A 15,000-nucleotide genomic window follows, 5' to 3' on the forward strand; every position below is an offset into this window, starting at 1 on the left:
TCCCACCAGCAAGTCTGGTATTCAAGTTATTATTTTTTTTAAGGAAACAAATTGATGCTCAAGCTCATGGTTCACATATGCGCATGAAAGACTCATCACTTTCGCCAGTTCAAACTATCTTATCATATTTTCATTCAGCCCTTAAATCTACCCAAGAATAAAAAACACGGTTTAAGTTTCCTCAAGGAAAGGAAGTTATTGTCTGATAAACAACTCTGGTAATTTTCTCGACTTCGTACATTTTCTTATACGCCTTAAGAAGAAGGAAGAACTGAATGTATGCTGTAAGCACAATGTTCTCCGTTGCAAAGAGAGAGTTCTGGTGATAGAAGTTTCACTCTCAACGTGGTTCGGAAGCCACGTAAAGCCGTTGGTCCCGTTGCTGAATAATCATTGGTTCCGTGCAACGTAAAAACACCATACAAACAAACAAACACGCAGGGGGAGAGAGAGAGAGAGAGAGAGAGAGAGAGAGAGAGAGAGAGAGAGAGAGAGAGAGAGAGAGAGAGAGAGAGAGAGAGTCATTTTGTCCCTTGGTTTTTTTTATTCTGTTCACAAAATAGTTTTATGTGAAGTAATAACCATAATATCAGCTAATTGTAATTGTACGTTTAGATGTCCTAACCAAGGTCAAATGCGACGCTTGGTACGTGATGGCAAGATATCTAAGCAGCAGTACAGCCTGTCCAGCACATCATAAACACACACATTACAAATAATCACTGATATAATAATTTCAGCAACCCGCTAGTTGAGGTACACGATAGTGGCCTCTTGCATCAAAAATAATAACCACCATGCTGCGTAACCTTAGTTTTTAACCTTCACGCCTGAAAAGTATGTTTATATATAGTAGAATAAAAATTGTGAAACGACTTCCTTATGAAGCAAGAACGACTCCATTTACAATACCTAACCGACTGAAATATTGGGACTAATTAGCGATGGTGATCGGGTCTGATGCTGGTAGGACCAGCAGCTAGCATACAGTTTGTTCTCAGAAGTACCCCATACAAAAAAAGAGAGAACGTTACGTTGAAGAAAACGGCTTAATTCGTGTAAGGGTAAACTATTACAGACAGACAGACAGACTGACTGACTGACTGACTCTGCTTTCATAATATGGTTTTATGCAGAAAAATATCAGATAACTGTATTAATCACTTGATCACATAGCACAACTTAAATTGAACTCCACAACTCTATTCAAATCGATAAATGATTTCTTGGCTCCCGGCATTAGGAAGGGAAAAACAAAGTTGGGAGACTCACACACTATATATATATATATATTATATATATATATAATATATATATATATATATATATATATATATATATATATATAGAGAGAGAGAGAGAGAGAGAGAGACGAGAGAGAGAGAGAGATGAGAGGAGAGAGAGAGAGAAGTTGAGGGTGGGCTCTATTAATCCAGAAACAGCAATTTGGTGCGAAGAGGAAGGGACAATTGAGGCCAAGGTTTACGTTGAGACAAATCTCGAAGCAGTTGTTAGCGATCCACATCACGCTCGAAATCATTCATGATAACGTAAAGTTTAACGCAACCATCGGTATTTTTTTATTCTTATAATAATTCAAGTTTTGTACACATTTCAGGCCATGAGGTAGGAAAATGATATGGGTACACTTTTCATACTGCTTGTCTGTGGTTTACTGTCGAGAAATTGACTATTATGAGGACATTTTGTGCAAGTTTATATATATATTATATATATTATATCTATATATATATGTTATATATATATATATAAATATATATAATCCAACCTTAATGACAACCAGCAGTCAGTAGATGGAAAGTTAATAATACTGTTTCATTAGATATTGTTCATCACGGAAACTGGGTTTAGGTCAGGCCTAAAATAAAATAAAGTAAATAAAGAATGTAATTAGTGAGAATCTTCAGGTACTTTAAAACCTAATGTAAATTTCTGATTAGGATGGCCATAACAATATTACTTTAGTAGGGAAAAACTCTTTCTCGCGAGAGTATATATAAATGATAAAGGGTCCACAATAATACAGTGTTAACAGTCCGTGTATAATTTTTAAGACTTTACAAAAAGCTTTCGAACCCTTCCCTGGGTTCATCTTCAGTCCAAATGAACAATTACTTACAACATGTACAGAAGTAAATTTAAAAACAAGAGTCGTTGAAGATCGTTGACACGAGCTAAAGACCGGTGTCAACGATCTTCAACGACTCTTTTTTTGTTTTTAAATTTACCTCTGTACATGTTGTAACTAAGTGTTCATTTGGACTGAAGATAAACCCAGGGAAGGGTTCGAAAAAGTCTTGAAAATTATACACGGACTCTTAACACTTTGTATTATTGTAGGCCCTTTAGAACAATATTACTTTAGCAGGTAAACATTACGTTTTCTGGTTCATGCGCTTAACATTAAGTAGTGTTGAAAAAAAAAACAAAAAAATATGTTCATCCTTTACCATATTGAATGGACGCATTTTGATCTCTTGTCAACAATTTCTCCCGGTTTTCTAGGATCAGTGGAAGGTTGATATGGCATCACACCAGCCAAAAATACCTGAGGAGTAAATCCTCAGGTATATATGGCTGGTATGAACACACTGGATGTTTAGGTTCGATCTAATCACAGTAAAATATCAATGTTTCACATAATTCTGCTACACGTTTTAAAGTTATTCTGTACAATTACGATTAGATAAATATCCACAGTGCTTTCCATCTATCTTAACACGATTTCAAAGAAAAAATACCTGTTACTTTGCATCTTACTTGAACTGCCTTGATTTGAAAACGCTTTTGAGTGAATATAGCGTTTCAAGTATAAGCACAGCTTTCGTTCCTTCTGCTTTGTAACTACTGATTAGATTTTCGTCTAGGCTTCGCATACCTCCGTATGGGGGTAATAAAACTGCTTTTACTTCAAAATGGTTTATTCAACTTTTGAACCAACTTAAAAGATATATTTACCGTAATTTGTACTTTTGATAGTACAAGATAATTCTACATAACATATGAGTAACAATAAGCTTTACTAGAAAACATAAAATAATCTATGTGAGGAATACTGTACATAAGTTCACTTTAATTATTATTTACTAAAGGCTTTTTCACTCGTCCTGATTTTGATACCCCTGTTAAGCTGAAGTCCTAAATGTAATTGAAATGGTTTTGCAAAGTCTACTCTTTTTTTGCTATGGAATAATAAGACTACGTTTTTTAATCTTATTAAGAAAGGTTAGTAAATCATGTGAAGCAAGAATACCATCCATAGGTACCAATTTGCTCCTGCGGGCTGCTCCAGGCGCAGAACTTAGAACTTAGAGTCACTTGTGCAATATTTACTCCAACAAAATTGAGAATAAGTACAAAGTGACTACAAATTCTACAGAAAGTAGCTACGAAATCCGAAACGTTTGTACTTTGTGCATTGCTACAAATAAAACTTTTAGTTTCTTTTCGGGCAGGGGGGCCCAAGAAGATCTGTGTCCTTTAGGCTGATACTCTTACAACTGTTAGTACTATCTGTTAGCACTATGTTATTAAGTACATTTCGACCTGGTTAACTTCCTGTATTCTTGCTTACTTGTATAGTTTATTGAACATTCGCTGACTATAAGTAATGTTAATGTTACTCCAATAAGATAGTCTAATTACATGCGATTTGGCACTATCAAATGAATTAAACATTGGGAAATCACATCATGTAAATGTGGCAGTAACATTGTCCTACAATACCATGCATAGCATAGTCTACTCTTTGTGTAGTGCTACTATAGCACACTCTTCTAACGGCCATGTACTACGAATAAATACTATTTTTAGCTTTATCAATAATTACATAAGGGAAGTCAGGCTTAAATTTGAAAGATGAAATGACAAGAGTATGAAAACAATTCAAAAATAAGAAATAAAAAACTTCCAACGCCAATCCTGACTAAACTTATCATAACATTACAAAACTTAACAACTATCATTTTCGTTCGTTAAGAGAACGTGAGGGACGAAGATCGTGCCGTTCACAGTTTCTCCTTTTGAAATCATCATTAGTACGTTCATATCCTTTAGCTGGTTCCGCCAGGAACTGTCAGAAGTCTTGGAAATACACGCGAATAACACCACCTTATACTTGAGGTATGAGGGGCATACTAGGGAACGATGGTGTTTTTCTAGGAGGTCAAAGATGTCATATAAGGTCATCCATGCCATGTAAGGATGTCGAAATGTTCAAGGGAAATTCCGGAAGCTTGGATAAAAATGAAAAAGGGAAAGTTTGAAAGGTTAAGTGGGTTAGACTTATGTCCCTTTCCAGTTGTGTGTGACAAGAACTGAAGATGAAATAGGCTAGGACCGTCCTTCCTCCCTTTGATAATAATGATTCTGTATCATAAGACTCCTAAAAAAGGTATTAAAACAAAAGAAAGACTCCCGATGTCTCTCTAGACTCAATACCACCAGCGCAGAAGCATCACGAGGATGTTCAGCAGCAGAAGTAGGACTAAGGAGGAAGCCAACGCTATTGAGTTGTTGCAGTAATCCGTGTGGCAGTAGTATCCTTTGACGATGGTTCCTTCTATTCCGAGTCTCTCTCTCGGCTCTCCCTATCCCTGTAGTCTCGCTCCCTGTACCCTCTCTCGGTATTCCCTCTCCTTGTATTTGTTCCTGTTCCTGGGCAAAAGGGGTTCGTCTTCTCGCGCCAGTGGGCTCCGGACCATATACCTTTGGGTGATCTCATGTTGGCCTACGAAGGGAAAACAAAGGTAATGTAGGATGCGTTAGGTTTTCAGTTGGCCGGTGAGGGCGTAAGGTCCACGCCAGGCCTCTTAATACCTTCAAACAATAAAATATGTTGTATTATATTACTCACGTCGGTAACATTCGTAAATACATCACAAAATAGGTGAGTACAAGTCAATGACTTATTGGTAGTCCTAACCGGTGCGTTATGCAATCATGCAGTGTATGCCAAAGATTCGTGCTCTACTTACGGTCGTTGATCTTTTTCAACCTATTTGTGATGTGTATGCCATAAATTTCTGTAGTGTTGATAATATGCTTTACTGTAGTGTGGACGCACCTTACAGACTGCTTTTGAGCAATAGCCTGTGATGTCATAAGGCCAGTTTATATGAGGTAATTAGTCAATTGGTTCTACAGTTTTATAATAAGAAATGGAATGTAGGTCGTGATCGGTTTCGACTTTTATTTCCATGCCATTGATGAAGACTCTTACATAGTGTTGGAAATCACACACTATATATCTCTGACACACACACACACACACACACACACACACACACACACACACACACACACACACACACACACATATATATATATATATATATATATATATATATATATATATATATATATATATATTTACACACACACACTACAGAACCATTTGAGACTACAGATCCACCACTAACAGGTGTCAAAGTGGGGTTGGCTTCAAAACGCATTTGGGCTTGTGGTACAAATCACCAAGGTGTATAGAGATACAGGGTCAACCCATCTTCGTTCCAAAACAGACCGCGGTCTTCACAGGTTGTATGTAACGTCAGGCTCAACTTGCTCGTATAAAATTAGAGGTGCAATTTCCTCAGAAACGACTGCTAAATCCCTGGAGTATTTTGGCAAACAAGGACTGCTGTCGGAGAAACACAGGGAGAAAACTATGCAATTCATCTCACTAGAAGACAGATAGTTTGTGCTTTTCAATTCTCGAGTGCCAGCGGACAAAAAGTGGGCACGCAATGCCTATGGATTAAATTTACGGAAACAAAATGCAGTGCTGGGCAAAACGGTTAACACTGCAAAACTGGTAGTTGAAGGGCTTAAACGTTTCAAAAAGAACTCATAATATCGTCAATATCATTACCTGAACTGTACAAAATGATGGCAGAAAAGTTTGCTATATCATACATCTTGACGTATAGATTCAACCAAGATGGATTGGAACACTTCTTCGGTTGCCTTCGACTAATGGGAGCATGCTATCAGCATCCATCACCTGCAGCAGTAAAGCTCAGAATATGATGTCACCTAATGCAAGGCCAACAGAATTTTGTTGGCCTTAACCTAATGGACACAGAGACTTCTCTCGTGGGATCAAAGCACGACACAGAGGAAAGTGGTAAACGGAGGTCACATCAGTTCAGGCTTTCCTTCCTTTTTTGCTTGAGTGAGTAGATAGCATCAACTTCTGATGAACAGTGACTGGAAAGAGAACTATAGTAGATTCACATCAACCGTGCATTTGATGTCTAGGTCAGTCCCTTACGACGCTCCTGATTGGCAGTTAATAAGCCAATCACAGGGCTGGAAACTGTCTCTCTCGAGAGTTCACATAGGTAGGATCAATGTTCCACCTCTCCTGAAAGACGTATCCCTCAGGAGAAGTGGAACATAGATCCTACCTATGTGAACTCTCGAGAGAGTCTGAGAGTTTTCAGTCCTGTCATTGGCTTATCAACAGCCAATCAGGAGCGTCGTAAGGGACTAGCCTAGACATCAAATGCACGGTTGATGTGAATCTACTATAGCCCTTTCTGCAATATTGTTTTGATTCCCAGACTGATTTTGATGAAGGTAATGGGCGTAAGAAATGGTTTCAGGGAAATTGCTAAAGGAAACCTTGGAACTTGGCAAAACTGATATAGAAGAAGACAGAGCCGTATATATACGGCTCTGGAAGAAGAGGGACTAGAATATTTAGGTGGTTTCATTGCAAACAAGTTTACACAATACCCGAACGTAGGGTCGAGAGTGTCTTGAGGACGATACCTCTTGGATTGGCGCAATAAGCAGAGGAAGAGGGCGTCTGATGAAGAAAGTAAGGGATTTATTGCCGAGCTAAAAATCATGGAGAAATTGTTCAAGTGTTTCCACGGCGAAAAGTCCCTGAAAGGCGAGTAAGGGTGCGATAAAGCTCAAAACATCAGGTATAGAAAGACATGGAGCATTGCCTCAGGAAGTTGTATCATATTTTGTTCGGTGTTGAACACTTTTCAGGATTGTGTGTGTTCGTCAGTACTGTTTCTGTATTATATAGCTATATTGTGATTTCTAACACTATGTATCAGTCCTTCGTCAATGGCTTGGAAATAAGTTAATTATTTCTTCACCTGCGGTAATTACGTATATATATATATATGTACACAAATATAAAAACACTGTGTGTATATATTATATATATATATAAATTAATTATATATATTATATATATATATATTCTCGTAGGTGGACATTTTAAGACAATTTTGGTTTTAGTAGACTTGGGTAGAATAAGAATTTTACATTTAGGCAAACTGTATACTCATTCTCTCTCTCACATTTCTTGTTTCTTTGTGTGTGTGTATATAATATTAATATATTATATTAATATATATATATATATATTATATATATATATATAGAGAGAGAGAGAGAGAGAGAGAGAGAGAGAGAGAGAGAAATGTGTGTGTGCATGTGCACATTTCAGACTCTCATCAGGCTCGATTCCCGGTGCATTGAAGAGACAACAACTTACCATTATTGTAGGTGAAAGAGTAACAGCTGAACCCAGGTGTATAGGCCGTGTAAATCTGCACCTGTCTCCAGTCGAAGTTGCCATCAGCGCAGCCGGGTTATTTTGTGATTCGGTGAAGTGGACGCGATATGTCGTAGCCTGTGCAGCCGTAGCATCTTATCGACTGACCTGAAAGTGATGGAAGAGTTATTCTTCTGCGAAGATGCAATGCGTTACCACCCTGAAAATAATTCTCCTTGTATTTTACTAATTAAAGTCAAGTATATCTTAGTTTAACCAGACCACTGAGCTGATGAACAGCTCTCCTAGGGCTGGCCCGAAGGATTAGATATGTTTGCGTGACTAGGAACCAATTGGTCATCTATCAACTGGACCTACAGCTTATTGTGGGATCCGAACCACGTTATATCGAGAAATAATTTCTATCGGCCAGAAATAAATTCCTCTGATCCGCGTTGGCCGAGCCGAGAATCGAACATCAGACCACCGGACTGGTAGCCGAGTGCGAAAACCACTCATCCAACGAGGAACTCCTATTTTTCTAATTTGTTTATATTTTTATATATTTATTAATTTACGTATTTATTTTCTTCTATTCTAATAAGTGATCACTGTTTTTCAGTTTTTCCATTTATTTTACGAGAACTTGCAAATGAACTCCACATCCTTTGGATGCTTTATATATATATATATATATATATATATATATATATATATATATATATATATATATATATATATATATATAATGTATATATATATATATAATGTATATATATATATATATAATGTATATATAAATATATATATATATATATATATATATATATATATATATATATATATATATATATATATATATAGATATATATAACATCCAAAGGAAGTGGGGTTCATTTGCAAGTTCTCGTAAAATAAATGGAAAAACTGAAAAACAGTGATCACTTATTAGAATAGAAGAAAATGAATACGTAAATTAATAAATATATTAAAATATAAACAAATTAGTAAAACACAAGGAGAATTATTTCAGGGTGGTAACTAATGCTTGAAGTTATTAAAATACGTTTGTTGAAAAATTAGCTGACCGTCTAAGATATTTATTTATTTATTTTTTTTCTTTTTGCGGTAAAATGAAATATCTCGGTTATGTCGGTAGTTACCTAGTTAACGCAAATTGACAGCAGTAAAAATCCACAAATCACACCATAAAATTCACAGAAGCTCTTATTTTTTAAATGGCTTGTGTCATTACTGTTAATTTTATCCATTTGCTCGTGTATTATCTATGTTTCCTTTACTTTTCCTATCAGTAATTAAAGCTGGGCTATGGCTATGAACTTGATATGCATGCTTCCACGTAACAGCACGTAAGGGAAATATTTAAAAAAAAAAAAAGCGAACACAAAGACACGAGGAAAATGAACAAAACCAAAGATCACATGTTTATGAGAAAAAACATTAATTCAATAGTTCCTCAAATAATGTGAACCAACTTATTTACCAAATATCACGTGTTTGAAACGAAGGAATTAACAGCATCCAATTACTCGAATCAACTCTGATACCTTGTTATTCAAGAAAGGTTCATTAAGTTCACATTATATTTTTCTTGACCCCTTCCAGTCTTACCTGCTTTAATGAGCAGAAGCAGGTGAGCAGCCACCAGCGCTATTGTCGCGCCGCCCATCCTCCGAAATGATTGGTCTGGAAATTAAGCGAAAGGATTAGATTAGCAAAGAGGGTTCATTTTTCTCGAGTGGCGGATAATTAGGCGCAGCTCGGGAAGAGAAATTTTGAAGGTGAGATTATTTGACGGTCGAAGGACGATAATGTGTGAGACATAATCCCTTGGACCGTGAGTTTCTTTTTAGAATATTAAATTCCGTGTTAGGGCCGTTTGAACGTCCATCATTTGCATAACCATACGGTTTTGCTCCCATTAGAAATTTTGGTGAAATAATGTTAAGCAGTCGAGTTGAGTTGAGTAGAATATAGAATTTACGCCAAAGGCCAAGCACTGGGACCTATTAAGTCATTCAGCGCTGAAATGGAAATTGATAGTAATAAGTATTGAAAGGTTTAACAGGAGGAAAACCTCGCAGTTGCACTATGAATCAAGTATTAGGAGAGGGTGGAAAGCAAGATGAAGAAAGAGAATATGAAAAGAGGTACAGTAAAAGGAACGAAAGTGGTTGCAGGTAGGGGCCGAAGGCACGCTGCAAAGAACCTTAAATAATACCTATAGTGAGCCGCATGAGGTCCACTGACGGCACTACCTCCCTACGGGGGATGTTAGACAGTCTGAAATTTTCTAAATCTATTCTTGAATGGTTTTCAAATGATGAAATATACCCAATTTTGAAGAACTCAAACCTCTTGTCACCTACCTTCTCAAGAACTGCCTCCCTCCGAATGCTTTTTGCTGACTTTGTCTCTGCAACGTTTGTTGTCAATCAGTCCCGGTGACGTTTCTTCCAACGTTGAGTGGAGTTGGTGACTAGGCGACAGACCAATCCAGCAGCAGTGGGTAACAGCTTTTATTAGACATATCCTGTTAACGAAAGAGAAATATTCGTCATGAAGTTTCGAGTCGTTGAACAATCAAAGATTATTTTTCACTTCTTTACTTTGAGGTTTGGCACTCCGACGGTGCCATTTTCAGAAAATTTTAAATGGTATAAAGGGATTGTCAAAGTTTTTATTGCAATCCAAAAGCTATTTGGTTATTTACCAGTTCATTTGTGATCAGTTCTATTCAATGATTGACTGAGGAATTCGCCTCCCTCCTTTGAACCCTGATTTTAGTCAGTTGTAGAATTCTGTTTCGTTTTGTTGCTTGAGTCAGTAGCCCACCTCTTTGTAAAAGCTAGTGTTTGGCAGTGACGCCTGCCATGGAAAAGCCCCTTTGCATTGCTAAATTGATTTCAAGCATTACAGAGCTTAATGTACAGCTAAGACAGCACATGTTTGGTCTGCATCTGACCAAGACATTACCAGTAAACCACGGCAATGAGTTTAGTGTCTAATGACTTGACGTTTACTTAAGAAAAACTTGCTAGATTGCTAGACAGTTTTGCACCAGAGATCCCAACGCCAGTTCAGTAATGTACTCTTGGTCAAGCGTAATCTTTTGCAAGCTCCGTGTTCGTCTCTCTTTATGTCTCAGGTTGTTATGATTATTTTTCTTAAGGCATCTCGCCTCTTACAAGACCAGATATACTAGTAGTTTTCTCTGTGGTGAAAGTAAATTGGACAATTATATGTATATGTGTATATGTATATATATTTTTTTTCCGTAGACTCCATAGATGTTTATGGGGCTCATTTAGTAACGATTTTATGGATGAATACCCATTGAAGTTCTGACCAGACCCAACTTTGCTTTAGCTGATATAACCTTTGACCTTAAGGGTGTGGCCCCCATCGGATGTTATGTTTCCTGTTCTCAGGATGAGGTTGCTAGACCTATGTTGCATTTTCACCCATTTTGCTACCCTCTGTGGTCAACAGAGGTACAGTATATTTTAACGGTACTTTTCAGTTTCATCATCCTTGTCCATGATTCGAACCGAACTCGTCTTGCCTGTAAGGTGAGTGTCTTAACCCTTCGACCGTAAGACCTGCTATACTACACACACACACAACACACACCACACACACACACATTTTATATACATATATAAAAGTTTTATAAGTAAGTTGCTGACATATATAAATGTAAGTTGCTGACATATGTAAATGTAAGTTGCTGGCCTAGCACTCCACTATATAAACGTGGACTACAGAGAAAAATTCAATTTATCTACGAACGTCTGGTTTACGTCTACTTTTATTAACATATGCACCATAGTATTTCCCGTAGAAACTTCGGAACACTTTCTCTTCCGTTCTAAATGAATTTTGACAGTTTGTCTTTTATTAAAGGTAAAAAAGCCCTGGTTACGAAAGTCCATTCGTGGGAAGTAATATAAAAACTGACGTATATTTTGTGATTTTATGACCGCCAGGCTTATGAGAACGGTTATGTCAAGGTGATCTGATCCCCCCACCCGACCCCCACCCCCAAAAGGACCCAGAACACGCGACGCAACAAAAAGTAGCAGTCAACCAAATGGCGTATATTTTTTTTATTTGAACATCGTAAATCCTTATAAAGAATTTTTCGTTTAGGCGATGTGATCCTTAAAATTTACAAGAAGTACTTTGTATCTACTAAATCAGTGGTTCCCAAACCTGGGTGGCCATGTAGCAGAATGCAGGGATCCATAATCTGATGATAGGTATGTATAAAACCATGGGCTATTTATACATACATGGGTTATGCTTGGCTGTGGGCGGTAGTCCATGGGCAAGTATCCTGTGTGAAAAGTGGGCAACGTTGTTGTTGTTGTTGTTTGAGATTAAGCTGGCCTTATGCCAGCACGGGCTCTTGCTCATAGAGCAGCCCGTAGGAGTGGGTAACGACCAGAAAAAGTTTGGGAACCACTGTTAAGTACTGAATGAAGGTCGCTCCTATTTTCTATGCGCAAACGCAGGCAGGACGCTTAAATACCAGGCATTTACGCAACTAACGCGCAGTTCTAATATTATGTTCAGAAATATTTCCAGGCATAATAAACCGTCACCGAACTAACGGGGATAGCTCTGATTGTTTCTTGCGTTGATGTGCTATATTTTCTTGGTGGGATTTGGGACGGGCTGGGCTGCGTTCATTGGTTAGAAGAAGAAGAAGAAAAAAGCTAAGTAAGGTGTGATAAAAAGAACTGTGGTTTCATCATCGAACAAGCGGTCTACTTCATTTCCGTGCTAAGAACAGAACATAAGACAACCCGAGGGTGTGTGTGTGTGTGAGAGAGAGAGAGAGAGAGAGAGAGAGAGAGAGAGAGAGAGATTGGTTCTCCCATGAAAACATTCGTGAAGTCAGAAGGAAATAGAATTTTCATGTCAGATAAAACGAACTCTCTGGGACTGGATTAAAGGAGAGAGAGAGAGAGAGAGAGAGAGAGAGAGAGATAAGATCGACGGATTTGGCCATTGAAAACCATCTGCCTTTTCCATGGGGAACCAAAAACTGTTCCACCTTTCTGCTTTAAGGGAAAGGAACAGAAGTTGGATATTAATTCTACATAAAATGAAACATCAGTAATCTTACGCCAGCATGGACTATTCGTGAGTGTATTAAGTGTTGGAAGACATAGAGAGTCTTGTGTGTACCTCTTCATTCTGCCCTACCAGCAGCCGAGAGGACTAATCTTTGATTGTTCATAGCCTAAATATCTTGAGGCAGTGTGGATGAGTTCGTTTCATGGAAACTTATAGTGTCTTGCCGTTAAACCTTGTACCAAGAATTTAATCATTTTCCTACACGTCCAAATGTGAAGGGTTGCACTTTATTCACTGGTAGCGTTACATCGTTTTTTTTTTTATTTTTTTTATTTAAAGCTTTGGTTTATTTGCTACCATATTTTGCACCTTATACTTACTACAGGTGACTTGAGTGGAAGTTGTCCTTTTTCTTACTTGAATTCTGCCTTAGTATGGAACAAATAATATCATCCACTTTGTGCAAATTGGTGCAAGTTTATCTAAAAAGTTGGGAGAACTCTTGTTACTGTGACACACCGTGACGAATATATTCAACTTGAAATTTACATCAAAATGCAGAGAAATGTTTAGGTACCTCTTTTTGGTGCCCACTCTAATGACAGCTCTCCAGGTGTTGCCAGCTTTCGTGCTCGACTGGTACCAAGTTTACGTTGACGCAATTTGACATTCATTACCAATGCCAAGTGTAAATTGTAAGACACGCGTTTAACAAGTGGTGCATTGTGGTTAATAGCTCTGGCGACGTGTTGGTATTCATTTGGTTTTACCATTTGTTTCTTTAATTCGGAGCATTCACAATAATTTATCGGAAGTTGTTAAATGGCAATTATAATGCCATCTGCTTATTGTAGTCAATACATTTTCATAACAATCCAAACAACTGATGTAGTTTGATCGCACAAGAGACAACTTCATAAACATTCTTTTCTTCTTAGGCCGTGGTTAATCTTCTGTCGTTCGGTGTTGGAAACTTTTCATGGTAATTGATGTAAAATTCATTCGAAAGAGTTTTTTATATTCACACTAAACTTTATGTTGATAACCTTGTCTCGATGCAACTTGTTTAGAATAATTACCATTTTGATGTCACAAGTTACAACATTCGGCAATACATCTCCTCCTCATGCATTTGCACCTTACGACTAAGATAGCGAAGATTTCATTTCACCATATTAACATAAGGGCGTCTATATTTCATCTTGCTGGTAAGAGAAGGAAGACTGCTTTTTACTTTATTAATAAGAGAAGGAAGAGTGCATAAAAGGAAGACGGCATTTCACCTTGTTAGTACGAGAAGGAAAATTGCATCTCATGTGATTGGTAAGAGAAGGGAGATGCATTTCACCTTGTTGGTAAGAGAAGGAAGACTGGATTCCACTTTGTCAGGAAGAGAAGAAAAATTGAATTTCACCATGTTAGTAGGGAAAGCAAAACTGTATTCCAGCTTGTTAGTAAGACCTGGAAGACTGCATTTCACTTTATTAGTAAGAGAAGGGAAGACTGCATAGAAGGAAGACTGCATTTCACCTTATTAGTAAGAGAAGGAAGACTGCATTGTACTTTGTCAGGAAGAGAAGAAAAATTGTAATTTCACTTTGTTAGTAAGGAAAGGAAAACTGTATTTCAACTTGCTAGTAAGACATGGAAGACTGCATTTTACCTTGTTAGTAAGAGAAGGAAGACTGGATTCTATCTTGTCAGGAAGAGAAGAAAAATTGAATTTCACTTTGTTAGTTAGAAAAGGAAAACTGTATTTCAACTTGCTAGTAAGACATGGAAGACTGCATTTCCCTTAATTAATAAAAGGCTGCGTTTCATTTTGTTAGTAAGAGAAGGAAGAGTGCAGAAAAGGAAGGGTGCATTTCACCTACTTAGTAAGTGAAGGAAAATTTTATTTCATTTTGTTCGTGAGAGAAGGAAGACGGCACTTCACCCTGTTAGTAGGGGAAGGAGAAGAGAAAGAACATTTCACTTTATTGTAAAAGAAAGGAGACTAATTCACCTTATTAAGAGAAGGGAGGCTTCAAGTGCTATTCAGATGCCAGTTTTGAGTCTTCCTTGTTTTATATAATTATTCTGAATGGAATTGAAGAGGAAAGCGACGAAGTTAATCCGCGCGTGGATGACATTCGGGAATTCGACTCTTTAAGAACGAAAAAAATAAGTCTTTCATACCTCGTTAATCCAGAAAATTCATTCATGATTCTTCTGTGAGAGTTAATGATTCTGAAAGGTTTTACTTTTTCGAACATTTTATCATTATATTTTAAGTCCTTCTGAGAGGATATGCTCGGGTTACGTTTTCTTTTTATGGGTATAACGTCTATGAAAGCTACGCTTTTGATGGG

General features: G+C 37.4%; 1 protein-coding gene and 1 long non-coding RNA gene across 6 annotated transcripts in view; both read right to left on the bottom strand.

Annotated features, from left to right (window-relative positions):
• LOC135200282 (antifreeze protein Maxi-like) overlaps positions 1-15,000 on the bottom strand; it is a 300,869-nt gene that overhangs the window by 213,102 nt on the left and 72,767 nt on the right. The window lies entirely within an intron of this gene.
• Positions 2,925-15,000, bottom strand: part of LOC135200278 (uncharacterized) — a 17,878-nt gene continuing 5,802 nt past the window's right edge. For 2 of the 5 annotated variants that reach the window (XR_010311242.1, XR_010311245.1), the window contains exons 2-5: positions 9,934-10,097; positions 9,176-9,250; positions 7,544-7,711; positions 2,925-4,750 (exon numbers count right to left, since the gene is read on the bottom strand). This is a non-coding gene — a long non-coding RNA (uncharacterized LOC135200278). Of the gene's footprint in view, positions 4,751-7,543; positions 7,712-9,175; positions 9,251-9,933; positions 10,098-10,277; positions 10,779-13,029; positions 13,048-13,226; positions 13,603-15,000 lie in introns of those variants that run through there. The other 3 variants (XR_010311243.1, XR_010311244.1, XR_010311246.1) reach the window with 3 other exon arrangements.

Source organism: Macrobrachium nipponense, chromosome 26 (assembly GCF_015104395.2).
Source record: "Macrobrachium nipponense isolate FS-2020 chromosome 26, ASM1510439v2, whole genome shotgun sequence".
NCBI classification, from domain to species: domain Eukaryota; kingdom Metazoa; phylum Arthropoda; class Malacostraca; order Decapoda; family Palaemonidae; genus Macrobrachium; species Macrobrachium nipponense.